This window comes from Pantherophis guttatus, chromosome 6 (assembly GCF_059756535.1).
Source record: "Pantherophis guttatus breed Tessera chromosome 6, ASM5975653v1, whole genome shotgun sequence".
NCBI lineage: Eukaryota > Metazoa > Chordata > Lepidosauria > Squamata > Colubridae > Pantherophis > Pantherophis guttatus.
Window position 1 is genome coordinate 69,175,775 of NC_142068.1, and position 13,794 is coordinate 69,189,568.

A 13,794-nucleotide genomic window follows, 5' to 3' on the forward strand; every position below is an offset into this window, starting at 1 on the left:
TGTTTGAAGTAGGATCATTTGAGCTTGGTCATTTGTGCCTCAAGAAAGAACTTTATTTTTATTTTATTTATTTTATTTTTAAATTTATATACCGCCCTTCTCCCTGAGGACACAGGGCGGTGTACAGCCAAAATTAAAAAAACATGAAATACAAATATTAAAAAACAATTAAAATATATATAAATTTGGCCCAAAATTAAAAATACAAACCAATTAAGACATTTAAAATTTCTTCTTAAGCCAGCCCGGCTTGCTGGAAAAAGTGGGTTTTAAGGGCACGGCGGAAGACACTAAGGTCTTGGATTCTCCTTATCTCTGGGGGCAACTGATTCCAGAGGGTAGGTGCCCCCACAGAGAAGGCCCTCCCCCTGGGGGTCACCAGCCTACATTGATTGGCTGATGGCACCCTGAGGAGGCCCTCTCTGTAGGAGCGCACGGGACGATGGGTGGTCGTCGGTAGCAGCAGGCGGTCTCGAGGATAGCTAGGTCCGATGCCATGGAGTGCTTTAAAGGTGATAACCAACACCTTGAAGCGCACCCGGAAGACCACTGGGAGCCAGTGAGCTCACGCAGGAGCGGTGTTACATGGGAGCGCCATGCTGCTCCCGTCACTACCTGCACTGCTGCATTCTGGACCAGTTGGAGCCTCTGGGTGCTCTTCAAGGGGAGCCCCATGTAGAGAACGTTGCAGTAGTCAAGGCGAGAGTTTGATGATTTACTGAGGCTGTTGTTTTTTGTAAGGAGGGGGGCATCTCCACAGTATTCTCAGGAGTTTTCTCCAACATCAAAGTTCAAAAGCTTCAATACTCTTCCTACCCTGCTTTATCAAGCTGTAAAGCTTACCTGTATCCTTTCTTGTGCTGATACCATCACATATCTAATGATCTAAGCTGGTTAGCAAGAATCTCCCAAAGGTAAGGGTTGAGGGTGAGGATTGAGAAAGTTTGAGTATATAAAAAGAGAAAAAAACAGATATGTTTTTCTCTGAATATTTTCCATTGGCCAGGTTCTGCAGATTTGAGAAGGGAAAAAAAACCCTCAGGAACTTGTCCATTCTTGTTTGAAACTCTGAGCAGCCTAAAAAAAAAAAAATCAGGGTTTCCAATTTTCCGTGATATTTCAGTACTACTGCTTTATATAACCAGAGCAGTTAATCAATGACATCAACTGCATCTTGTCTCCAGCCTATTGGTTGCCTGACCAAATCTTGGAATCTGTTTTGTTACTCCTGGCACGACACTAGTAGAAAATGTGAGATTATGAGCATCTCCTTTTTGTTCAGCAGGATAATTATTTGCAGAATTCATGTTGCAATGTTAATAGCTAAAAATCTCAGCCAAGACCTACCGCCAGATAAATAGCTACAGTAGGGTTTGACTTATACTAAATGGGAAATTACACTATAATTAATACATGCATACCAAAATACACCTTATAGCAATGTTTCTCAATCTTGGCAACTTTAAGATATGTGAACTTTGATTCACAGAAATCCCCAGCCAGCATGCTGGCTGGGAAATTCTGAAAATTGAAATTTATGTGTCTTAAAGTTTGCTAAGGTTGAGAAACACTGCCTTATAGAAATTATTCAGCAAGGTGCTTTGCTTACATAAAATACACGCACAAAAGAAATTGAGAAAGCCTACAAGATGTATCAGACACGTAAGCAGCTGTGATTACTTCTTGTTTTCAAAAGAATCTCATTCTAAAATAAAGCCCCCTTTCAAATTATTGGTAGAGGTCCAATATAAGTAGTCCTCTACTTACAATTTAGCTTTCAAAGTTAGACTACAGGTAGTCCTCGACTTACAGCGATTCATTTAGTGACCATTCAAAGTTACGACAACACTGAAAAAAGTGACAGGACTGTTTTTCACACTTATGACCATTGCAATTTCCCCATGATCATATGATCAAGATTCAGATGCTTGGCAAGTGATTCATATTTATGACGGTTGCAGTGTCCTGAGATCATGTGATCCCCTTTTGCGATCTGACCAGCAAAGTCATTGAGGAATCCAGATTCATTTAACAACCATGTTACTAACTTAACAAATGCAATTATTCACTTAAGAACTGTAGCAAAAAAAAGCCATAAAAATGGGGCTAATTCACTTAACAAATGTTTCACTTAGCAGCATAAATTTTGGGCTCCATTGTGGTTGTAACTTGAGGACTGCCTGTACAAAAAATGGTATTAGAAAAAATGACTTGCGACTCTTTTTCACACTTAAGACCGTTGCAGCATCCCGACAGTCATGTGATCAAAAATTTAGGGGCTTGGCAACTTGCATATATTTACAACGGTTGCATAAATGGGGGAGTGTAATATCTGAATCCACAACTTTTCATTAAAGAAGGCAGGCAACCGAGGTATAAAAACTTCATCTGATAATATGCACAGGAAGACGGCCATAGGAAGCCTTTAAAAAAAAAAGTCACTGATAGTTTTGCACAAATTTGCTCTAAATTAACATGGCTGAATAATTTCAGCATTGCATTGTTGGTCTCTGTATGTCTCTAAAATCTTAGCCAAGTAAGAATTGGTGGGAAGTAAAATACATTGCAATTTCAGATTTATAAATTTTGTAGTTCATAATTTCTGGGGACTCTTCCTGCCATCTTTTCCTGATGTCTAGTAATTTTAGTAATCTCAGCAGAAATTGCTAGAGTTTTAAAAGGGATTAGTTTGTTTATTGTGGCTGAGATTAAACAGAGCCTCAGTTAAACTGAGTCTGATGTTTGCCACAAAAGTATTGGCAAGAATGTGAACCTGATGGAGGTTCTCGAAGAAATTTCTGGTTTCAAAGTTCTCATTTTAAAACCAAGTTTGCCAAAGAACACAGCAATTGGCTCATAATTGTAATAAGTAATGATTAACTCTAAACAAGGTAAAGATCATTATTATTATGTCTTATTTAATACAATTTCTCATTTCTCATCATATACTGTTAATGTCTGATGTAGCTTTGGATTCTGTGTGAACTGTGATTCAGATAGAAGATCCCTTACACACCTAACTTCTCTTCAATGAGTGCAGGCAGTCTAGATTTCTTTCTAGGAAGTTGACTTTCTTTGCCTTTCCCAATGTTTTGCTCAGCTTCCAGTATTATTTCCTAATTTTTTGGCATTCCTTGAGCTTCTAAATGTTTTATGGCTGAGATTTTAGTTTACCTGGCAGAGTTACCTGATTTGACACCATATATCTGATCCAATAGTTTGTTTCCCCTGGAAGATTTCTGGGTGTGGCTTTTAGCTCAGTCCCTAAAATTCTCCTTCAGGCATGCCAAAAAAAAAAGAAAAACCCATAAAAGTAAGTTGAATGCAACAAGGGAGGAGCATTATGAACCGAGGTGGCGCAGTGGTTAGGGTAAGTACTGCAGCTACTTCAGCTGACTGCTAGTTCAGCAGATCAGCAGATCAAATTTCACCAGCTCAAGGTTGACTCAGCCTTCCATCCTTCCAAGGTGGGTAAAATGAGGACCCAGATTGTTGGGGGCAATATGCTATTTAGTATACTGTCTTTGGTGTAAGCTGCCCAGAGTCCTCGGAGAGTGGACGGCATAGAAATATAACTAATAAATTAAGAAATTAAGAAATTAAAAGAAGTGTGGTACAGATAGTCCTTGACTTACAACCACAATTGAGCCCAAAATGTCTGTTGTTAAGCAAGGCAGTTGCCCCATTTTACAACCTTTTTTTGCCACAGTTCTTAAGCAAAGTACTGCAATTATTAAGTGAATTGTGCGGTCATTGAGTGAATCTGGCTTCTCCCTTTGACTTTGCTTGTCGGCTGGGAAGATTACAAATGGTGGTAACACAGTGAATCTGTCATAAATACACACCGGTGGCCAAGCATCCGAATTTCGATCATGGGACCATGGGGACGCTGCAATGATTATAAGTGCGAAAAATGGTCATAAGTCACAATTTTCAGAGCCATTGTAACTTCAAACAGTCACTAAACAAATGGTTGTAAATTGAGCACTACCTGTAAAACAAGAGGACAAAACTAAACTGGTACTGCATAAATGCAGATTGAATACAGAAGGAAGTAACAAAATATGTTGGTTATATAGAAAGAATGAGGCCAAAAAAATACGAAGAAAGAGGGAGTAGATCAGGGGTGTCCAACTCAATTTCATTGAGGGCTGCATCAAGGTTGTGTTTGACCTTGGTGTGTATGTATGTGAGGCCAGGGTGGGCGTGGCTAACTCGACCTCACTCGTGTTGGGGGTGCTTGTGGTGGCCTGAGCACTCTGCCAGCGAAAACCGGCTTCCAAGCTCCGTTTTCGGTTGTGATGGTCTCCTGCAATCCTATGCCAGCGAAAACAGCTTGAGAGGGCCGCCCGCAGCCCTTGCAAGCTCCTTTTTCACTGGCAGAGGCACCTCAGGCCAGGGCGCTGTTCCAGGGCAACCTCTGCTGTTTCCAAGGCCAGATCTGAGCAACCCACAGGCCAGGTTGCCTTGAGTTTGGCATCCCTGGAGTAGATCAGGGAAATCCCTGGAGTAGATCAAGAGGAAGGGGAAGATACAGATGGACATTTTATAAAACCCAATATATGAGTAAATGCATTTATTTATTCATTTGTTTGCTTTCTTATTTAACTACCCATCTCCCTCCAAAGGGGACTCCGGCAGCGCACAACAATAAAATAGATAAAAGTCTGAAAGCCACAGTAATAAATAGCATAAAACCAATGTATTTTATTAAAATGCATTAAAATGTATTTTAAATTGAAAATAAAAACAATGTATGGACATATTACAGTACACGCAAGGGCACATAACCCTGGGACAATGCAACTGGCATAAATACATGCCAGTTGCCAAGTGCCCACATTTTGATCTTGTGACTATGGGGATCCTGCAACAGTTGTAAGTGTGAAAAATGGTCATAAGTCACAATTTTCAGAGCTGTTGTAAAACTGCAAACAGTCAGTAAATGAATGGTTGTAAGTTGATAACTCCCTATAAAGAGTAATCCTCTTTATAAGACTAAAGCTATAGTGGAGAGCTATAGTGAATGGTGTTGCTCTAAATTATTTTTAGCAAAGCTTCATTTTTATTTTCTTTCATATGCTTTTAATTTCTTTAGCTTACTCTGTTCTGCTCCTTTTCTGCACTCTGCATATCATAAGTTACCATTAAAGTGAATAATGTAATGGATGTAAAAAAAAATAAATGACAAATCAGCAAGGTTTCAAAAATCTATTGAAAATCCTAGGAAATCTTTCTAATGAAAGTTTCCTTTGTATAGAGGAAGCGTTTCTCAATCTTGGCAACTTTAAGAACTTTGGACTTTTAGCTCTTAGAATTCCCCAGCCAGCTGTTCTAGCCAAGGAATTCTGGGAGTTGAAGTCCACCCATCTTAAAATTGCTAAGGTTGAATAACACCAATATAAAGTATAGTATAATGTTTGATTGGTGTTCTTGTTTCAATAGGCTGGTTCCTTCTTCATGTATGGTAAATAGTTCAGTTGGCAGATATTCAGAATCAGATGCCAAAAACAATTTTGTAAGTACATAAAGGCTAATTCCAAACAGCATGGCAATCTAGCAACAAAAAAAAAGTCACAAATATAATTGATCAGAATCTTCTAATGTCTACAAGAAGCTATTCATAATTTAACTTAAGACTTACAGCTTCTGACAAATGGGAACTAACTAAACATGTTTTAAATAATGGAAGCACAGTGATTATTGCTGAAACGGAATCATCACTTGAGACAAGAGGGAAGCCTAAACCTTGAATAATACAAACTGGGATACGAAAACAGCTTCCTGAGATTTTCTTTTCAGTTTTGAGCAAGTATATTTGAAAGGCAGTAAATGAAAAGCCATATGTCAGCTTGTTAGGAAGCTTAGGGGAACCAGAAGGTCTGGCAGAATGGAAGCTTTTCATTGGATTTCTGCCTTCCGCCTCAAAAAACATTCCAGAACTCTGTTGGTTGGGAAGGAGGAACCTGGAGACGGGTAACTCTGTCCAGCTACTGCTGATTTGTAGTAACAAGCCAACATTTTACTACCCAGCTTCTCGGTAGTCTCACCTTAAAGCAACTTCTCCTTGCTGTAAGGATTTCCAGTGTTGACTTAAAGAAAACCAGTATGGTGTAATAGTTAAGGCAGTGTTTCTCAACCTTGGCAACTTTAAGATCTGTGGACTTCAACTCCCAGAATCCCCCAGTCAGCCATACATACAGCTTTTCATCCATGCTGGCTGGGGATCCTGGAAGTTGAAGTCCATAGATCTTAAATTTTCCGAGGTTGAGAAATACTGAATTAAGAAATGGCACAGGCACTGTCTAATGCCAGGCATAGGAACTCACAGACAGATTTGGGATTAGTCCTAGTCAGTTTCTGTCAGCCCAACCAAAGGGATATGAGGGACAGAAGGATTGCTAAATTGGTCAGCTGAAGGAAAGGCAGGATGTAGTTTAATAAATATACAGGTAAAAGAATTCAATTCCTTTTGATTTAGCACAGACTTTACTCAAAACTTCCCAACTGGATAGTCGCACCTCCCCTCCTATACATTCAGGTGGACTAGGGCCAGAAGCGAATGGAAAATTGGAAATCTGCCCCTGGCATAGATATTACACATTTTTGTTCTTGGGTTGTCTTCCGGGCAAAAGAGTTTTAACTGAAATGCAGAGAGAAGCAAGTCTATTTCTCTAAGGAATAAAGTAGTCTATCTTACTCTTTTTATTTCTAATGGATGTTTCAGGACATAGTAGTGCTACTGGGGGGGGGAGATAGGGGGGAGGAGAGGGTAAGCAACCGAGATGTGCTTGCCAAAATTTTGCTCTTCAAAAAGCAAAGGCTGACATTCATAAGGAGAGGTGGTAGTCTAAATGTTAATAGGATTTGCAGAATTTACGTGACTGCATATTTCTGGTTGCCAGGTTACAGTGATTACCTAGCTGTCACAGAGAGAAAAACTAAAATGTAGGCAGGGTGTGGGGGGGAATCAAATATAGCACATTCAGGATATAAAATTCATATTCACTTCCAAGGGTCCTGTATTAGATGCTCATGTGTTCTGTTATTCTAAGCTTACCTGTCAGGTGATGCTGATGCTGTCCATTGGCTGGCCTTAACCCACAACAGCAGAAGGGGATGATCAGACTAGTTTCAGATTTTCGGTGTTCTGTGGGAATCCTGTGCAGCTTGCCTTTCCACAAAACAAAAACTCCACAACTCTTCTTCCCTAATCACTGTGTTATCCACCAACACCTTCTGTGTTACTAATTACAAATAAATGTTTAGAAAGCAGGAATGCATCACTCTTGAGTCTTGGAAGAATCTTGCTTCCAAGAATGCTTCTGGGCCCCAGATGTTACCCGAAGGCATTGGTAGAAGGCATTTGATACGATCCAAAATCTTGCTTGGAACTACTGTACACATGCTAGCTCAAAAGAGAGGTAGTACTGTAGAATATTCTGGGAAGTGAGTTTTCTTCCTAGTAGCAGAGTACATTGGCTAGACTCACCATGGCAGTCATTCTGTAAATGTGCTTATGACATGCACTCAAAATGCCAAATTTGCTAGTGATCTATTAGGATTTCCTGTCCTAATTCATGCAGAGATTCCTACGGTAGAGTTCAGCTCAGTCTAGAAGTTATTCCTGCGCATACACATTCCTGTGCATACACATTCTGAACACATTCTGCAGCTATATCTGAAACTACTAACCAAAGAAGAGAATGTAACAAATTGAACTGGTTACTGAAAAGACATTAATGCAAGAAATTTCCTTCTCTATCACAATTGGCATTATGCAAAAAAAGATCTCCATCTCATCCTTAGATGGATTCAACCGCATCAAGCAATTCAGTTTAGATCTCATCAAAGTGCAATAAATGGCTAAGCATTTTATTTCTCTATATTGTATATATACTGCCTCTGTTGCTTGTCTTGGAAATGACTTCTTGATAAGATGGAGGTAAAATGCTATTAATCCTGTTCTTTTAACACCAAAATTTCCCTTCAGTGGTAAGATGGGCAAGGAAGGAAGGAAGGAAAGAAGGGAAAGAAAGAACAAGAAAGAAAGAACAAGGAAGAAGAAAGAAAGGAAGGAAGGAAGGAAAGAAAGAAAGAGAAAGAAAGAAAGAAAGAAAGAAAGAAAGAAAGAAAGAAAGAAAGAAAGAAAAGATGTCTTTGACAGTCCTCATCAAAAGGGAGTTTTGTTACGGGAGTGCTGGGTAAGTTGCAGTCTTTGGCCTAATTCAAAAATTAGGCATCACTTTCTATACTAGGTTTTATTAATGGATTTATTTCTATCTATAGGTAGTCCTTGACTTACGACCACAATTGAGCCCAAAATTTCACTTCTAAGGGAAACATTTGTTAAGTGAGTTGTGCTCCATTTTATGACTTTTCTTGCCACAGTTGTTAAGTGAATCAGTGTAGTTAAGTTAGTTAAGACATGATTGTAAAGTGACTCTGGCTTCCCCATTGACTTTTGTTTGTCAGAAGGTTACAAAAGGGGCTCACGGGACCATGGGAAACTGCAACCATCATGTGTCAGTTGCGAAGCATCTGACATGATTTTGATCATGTGAACATGGGGGATGCTGCTAAGTGTGAGAAATGGTCATAAGTCACTTTTTCCAGTGCTGTTGTAACTTTGAACAGTCACTATATGAACTGTTTTAAGTCAAGGACTACCTGTATTCTTGTGGACAAAGTCATGGATCAATAACTCAGCTGCTTTGTGAGAGGACCTACCGTGTTTCCCTAAAAATACGACCTACTCAGAAAGTAAGTCCTAGCTTGATTTTTACAATATAAGCCCTATCCCCAAAATAAGCCCTAATTAAGACCCTGCCCACTCCAGGGTGCACAGGTAAAAATTAAGCTAGGTTAGGTATGGAGATCTGTCCTACTACATGCCTTCGGATAGTTGCAGCCAGGCCTCGCACATCTCGGCTCATTCATATATAAGACAGGGTGTTATTTTCAGGGAAACACGGTAGTTCTCTTCTGAATTCCCAAAAATGCATCAGGGTTTATAAATGATCCTCAGTAAAGCCTCTCTGCCTTCAGCAGAATTCTGAGTGTAAGTGGACTTCCTTAAAACAGCCAAATTTTTATCTTGTATCTGAAAAGTTGCTGGGGCAGAGAAATAGCCAGAGAATTCTGAGTATAAAAACTTCTGGCCAGGCTTCAGTCAATTTGCTATAAACAAATCTAATCTGTTACAGTTCCTGTCATATTATCCTGACTGCTCAATTCTTGGAATTTCATATCATTCTTCTGACTATATTTTTAATTTGAAGTACATTTTTATTGAATGACAATTGACTTGCATTTTTCTTATTATGTAGCCTGAAAGTCAACACATAATCTACCAAAACTGAAGTATCTTGCTGTCTGTCATCTCAAAATGAAGGTTTCCTCTCTGTATATAATGGTACTGGACAATCTAGCTTATAATAACTATACTATAGTTCACTCCCTAATGTAAATTCCAGAGCCTTGCACAGTTTTAGAAAAGAGGTCATGAGAAAGGTCATATGAATTTTAAGGAGTGACTTTCTTTCTTAAAATAAACTCTGAAGACATCCACTTTTCAATAATGTAAAGTGATAACTAAAACCGTTAAGATTAGATCCTAAAGTTAGATCAGTTTCAGAGCACATTCAGCTATATGAAGGATGAAAATTACAAATGTAATTTCTTTGGGGTGAGGATATACTTTGGGGAAACAGCCATAATATGCTACTCAATGATCCATAAAGCTCATTCTTGACTTGTCAACATCTGGGTTTAAGACATCGGAACAGATCCTCAGTCTGATTTATCTGGATGTTGGACATATCAATGTCTGAACCCTCCTGAATTTGAGCTAGGAATGAAACCTGTTTCAAGAAAATCAACCAGGTACCTTTACATTGGTATTAATAGAAAGTTTATGCAACTTGAAGCTGAAGATTTCTATCATTTCATTAGATTTTCAACACTAAGGCTTAAAGTAGGGCCTGGTGGCTCAGCAGACTGATAGCATTGTGATTAACACCAGCTGTCTGCAATTACTGTAAGTTCGAATCTCACCAGGCTCAAGGTTGACTCAGCCTTCCATCCTTTCTAAGGTAGGTAAATTGAGGACCCAGTTTGTGGGGGCAATAAGCTGACTTTGTATAAATATACAAAAGGATGAAGGCTATTGCTTAACTCATTGTAAGCCGCCCTGAGTCTCCGGAGAAGGGCGGCATATAAATCAAATTAAAAAATAAAATAAAAAAATAAGCCACTAAAAATTCCCACAATTCATAAAATTGTGTAATACTAGAATAGAATTCTACTCAGCAGAAATGATGATACAAGATCAAATGTTATGCCCTACAATAAGAATAATAAATAACAACATTAAGATTTGTGGCTAAAACTGATTGTGTAAGCCATCTCTTCAACTCTGAAGTTCCAGGATAGAAAATATTAGCATTCTGTTTTCTCAAGCATAAACACAGACATATTTAATAAAGACATGTGGGTGGTGTATTCTTATACATACTCAGGCACATGCATAGGGATATTAAATGTGGAAAATTCATGTGGTGGTGGAAAATGTGGAAAAAAAATTATCATTAAAGTGACTATGAACTACATAATTGACTCCTAATTCTCTCAATCAAAAATATATTCCATCTTTTCCTCCTTAATGGACCTTCTGATCAGAATAAAGAGAAAGGGGGAAGAGGATGTTGTTTAAACCTCTACATTCCATGAACAGGGGTTATACAGGTATTTAGTGACCATTCAGTTACAATGGCTCTGAAAAATGTGACTTTTGACCGTTTTTCACTTATGACTGTTGCATCTTCTCCATCGCCACATGATCAAAATTCAGACACTTGGCAACTGACTCATATTTATGACGGTTGCAGTGTCCCAGAATCATATGATCACCTTCTGAGACATTCTGACAAACAAAGTCAACAGGGAAAACCAATTCACTTAACACTTAACCGCTGTAGTGATTCTGTAGTGCTGCTCACTTAACCGCTGTAGTGATTCACTTAACAACTGTGGCAAGGTAAAATGGGGCAAAACTCTCTTAACAAATGTCTCACTTAGCAACATAAATTTGGGGCTCAATTGTGGTCATAAGTCAAGGACTTGAAAAAATCTTATCGTTGACTTGTGCAATCGATTTTTGAAATTGGTTCTTCCTATGTTTATTTGAGCTATGTGGGTGTATAAAAATATTTTCATTTATGGCCAATTGCAGTGAGCTGTGGTCACATGATTGCAATTTTAAGTGTTTTTTCGGCTGGTTTCTGGTCTTTTCTTCTGGTTTCTGGCAAAAAAACCTACCAGTTGAAAAAAATGGGTTCACTTAACAACTGTTGTGTTAACACTCCACTATAGAAAAGGTTGTAAAACCAACTGGAGTCATATTGTGACTCTCTTAACAACTATCATGACTTCAAACCGTAAGTATGGGCTCAATTACAGTCATAAGTCAAGGACTATCTGCATACCTACAGTAGGAATGACTGTTTTACCTTGAGCTGGGAACGAGATGAGGTCAGTACTGTGCAATCATGGGAAAAGGGTGGGATTATTAGAATATGATGGAATTGTGGTAAACCACAAGTGTGGGATGTAGACTAGATTCACAGAGCACATTAAGATGTGTTTGCCAAGTATCTGTGAATGTGGGCTAAAATGTGGTAGGCTAGTTTGCGATTCAGTGTTATCAAATGAATCTCACAGCCATTGTTTTTGTGGACACTTCTACACTACCAGCATGAGAACACACACCACACTGCAGTCTCCCCAAAGCAATATTTAGTACAGGTAGTCCTCGACTTACAACAGTTCGCTTAGTGACCATTCAAAGTTACAACAGCACTGAAAAAAGTGTCTTACAGCCATTTTTCACATTTATGACCGCTGCAACGTCCCCATCAGGGGTGGGTTCTACCTACCTTTACTACCGGTTCGCAATGGGGCTGCACGCACGCGCTCGCTTCGCTCACTCTTCTGTGCAGAAGCATTTTGATGACATCAGGGTCAGTGGGTGGAGCCTCCCACTGGTTTTACTACCGGTTCTATAGAACTGGTGCGAACCAGGGGCAACCCACCACTGATCCCCATGGTTATATGATTTACATTCAGATGCTTGACAACTGACCCACATTTATGACGTTGCAGTGTGCCAGGGTCAGGTATCCCCTTTTGCGACCTTCTGACAATTTCACAACTGCAATAATTCACTTAACATTTTACAACTTTCCCTGTGTCAGGGAAAGTTGTAAAATGAGGCAAAACTGAACAAACTTCTCACTTAGCAACATAAATTTTGGGCTCCATTGTGATTGTAAGTTGAGGACTACCAGTAAACGGTTTTGATTGCCACTAAGAGAAATTCTAAAAACTGGGTGAGCCAACCAATCCTTCCTTTTGTCAGTGCGACAAACAAGGTTCAGTCAGCGGTAACCTCTCCTGTCTACACCTTTACAGGAACACCGTTCATGTTGTGGGAGAGATGCTAAGCAACTAAGATATTACCACTCTATAGGAGTGTTTCTTAATCTCAGCCACTTGAAGATAGGTGGACTTCAATTCCCAGAATACCTAACAGCTTGCTCTATCTACAGCAGGGTTTCTCAACCTTGGAAGCTTGAAGATGGGTGGATTTCAACTCCCAGAATCCCCCAGCCAGCAGTGCTGGCTGGGGGATTCTGGGAGTTGAAGTCCACCCATCTTCAAGCTACCAAGGTTGAGAAACACTGATATACAGTATTGCCTGTAGTTGCTGAACCTTTATGGCAGGTCTTCACACTTGGCAGCTTTAAGACTTGTGGACTTCAACTTCCAGAATTCTCTGGGAGAATTCTATATACTATAGTTCTCCCAGAGAATTCTGGAAGTTGAAGTCCACAAGTCTTAAAGCTGTCAAGTGTGAAGACCTCTGCTTTATGGAAAGGGGTTCTGAGGAGGGGGGGAGAAGAGATTTGAGAAAACTGAAACAAATGAAACCATTGCTTTCTTTTTTTATTTTGCAATTTCGGGGTACACGGCAGCTGAGCCAGAAATAGTCAGACGAGGCGGGGGGGGGGGGGGAGATCACAGATACATGGCCCGAGTGCTCACCTGAAGGTGCCCTATGTTAAATCTTTGCAAGATGCACAGGGATCTCCTTAGCACATGGAGCATGCTGTGTTTAGTTGGAATTGTAAAAGAGTCCTAAAATAAGTTATTTACTAGGAGAAATTGGCCCGGCATTTGGAATAAGGAATTTTAACATTTTTAATAGCTTCCTTTCGCAGCGATGCAACAGTTCTTTTCCGTGTCAGATGCACAGTGAAAATATTGCGGGGAGCCTGACACGGTTCATAGGTAACAAATAAAACCCCCCAGCGCTTCAAAACATTATGGCTACACTTTGCACCTTCCTTGCTTTCTATCTTTCCGGTTCCTATAAAGAGGTTTCCCCAAATACAGTAGCACGGGTTCAGCTTGCCTCGAAGCCCAGCTATTATTGTACATCAAGGAAGGGCTTAAGGAAGGGAAAGAAGACGAGAGAGAAGGATTCTCATTTTGCCGGCTGGGTTTGAACGTGGCCGCTTGCAGATCCGCTCGGTTGATAAAAGAGAGGCTTGCGTGGTTTGTGCCCGCGGCGTCCGTTTGTTTTTGCAGCGGTTCCCAGCCAGCCTGTGCAATGAAATCGCAGGCCTCACACCTACGCCAACCGGGTTTTTATTAAAATCTCTCAACACACACACACACACACGTTTCCACGCCGCCCTTTGGATGTTTTCCCTCGCTTTCTTTCCTCCACGC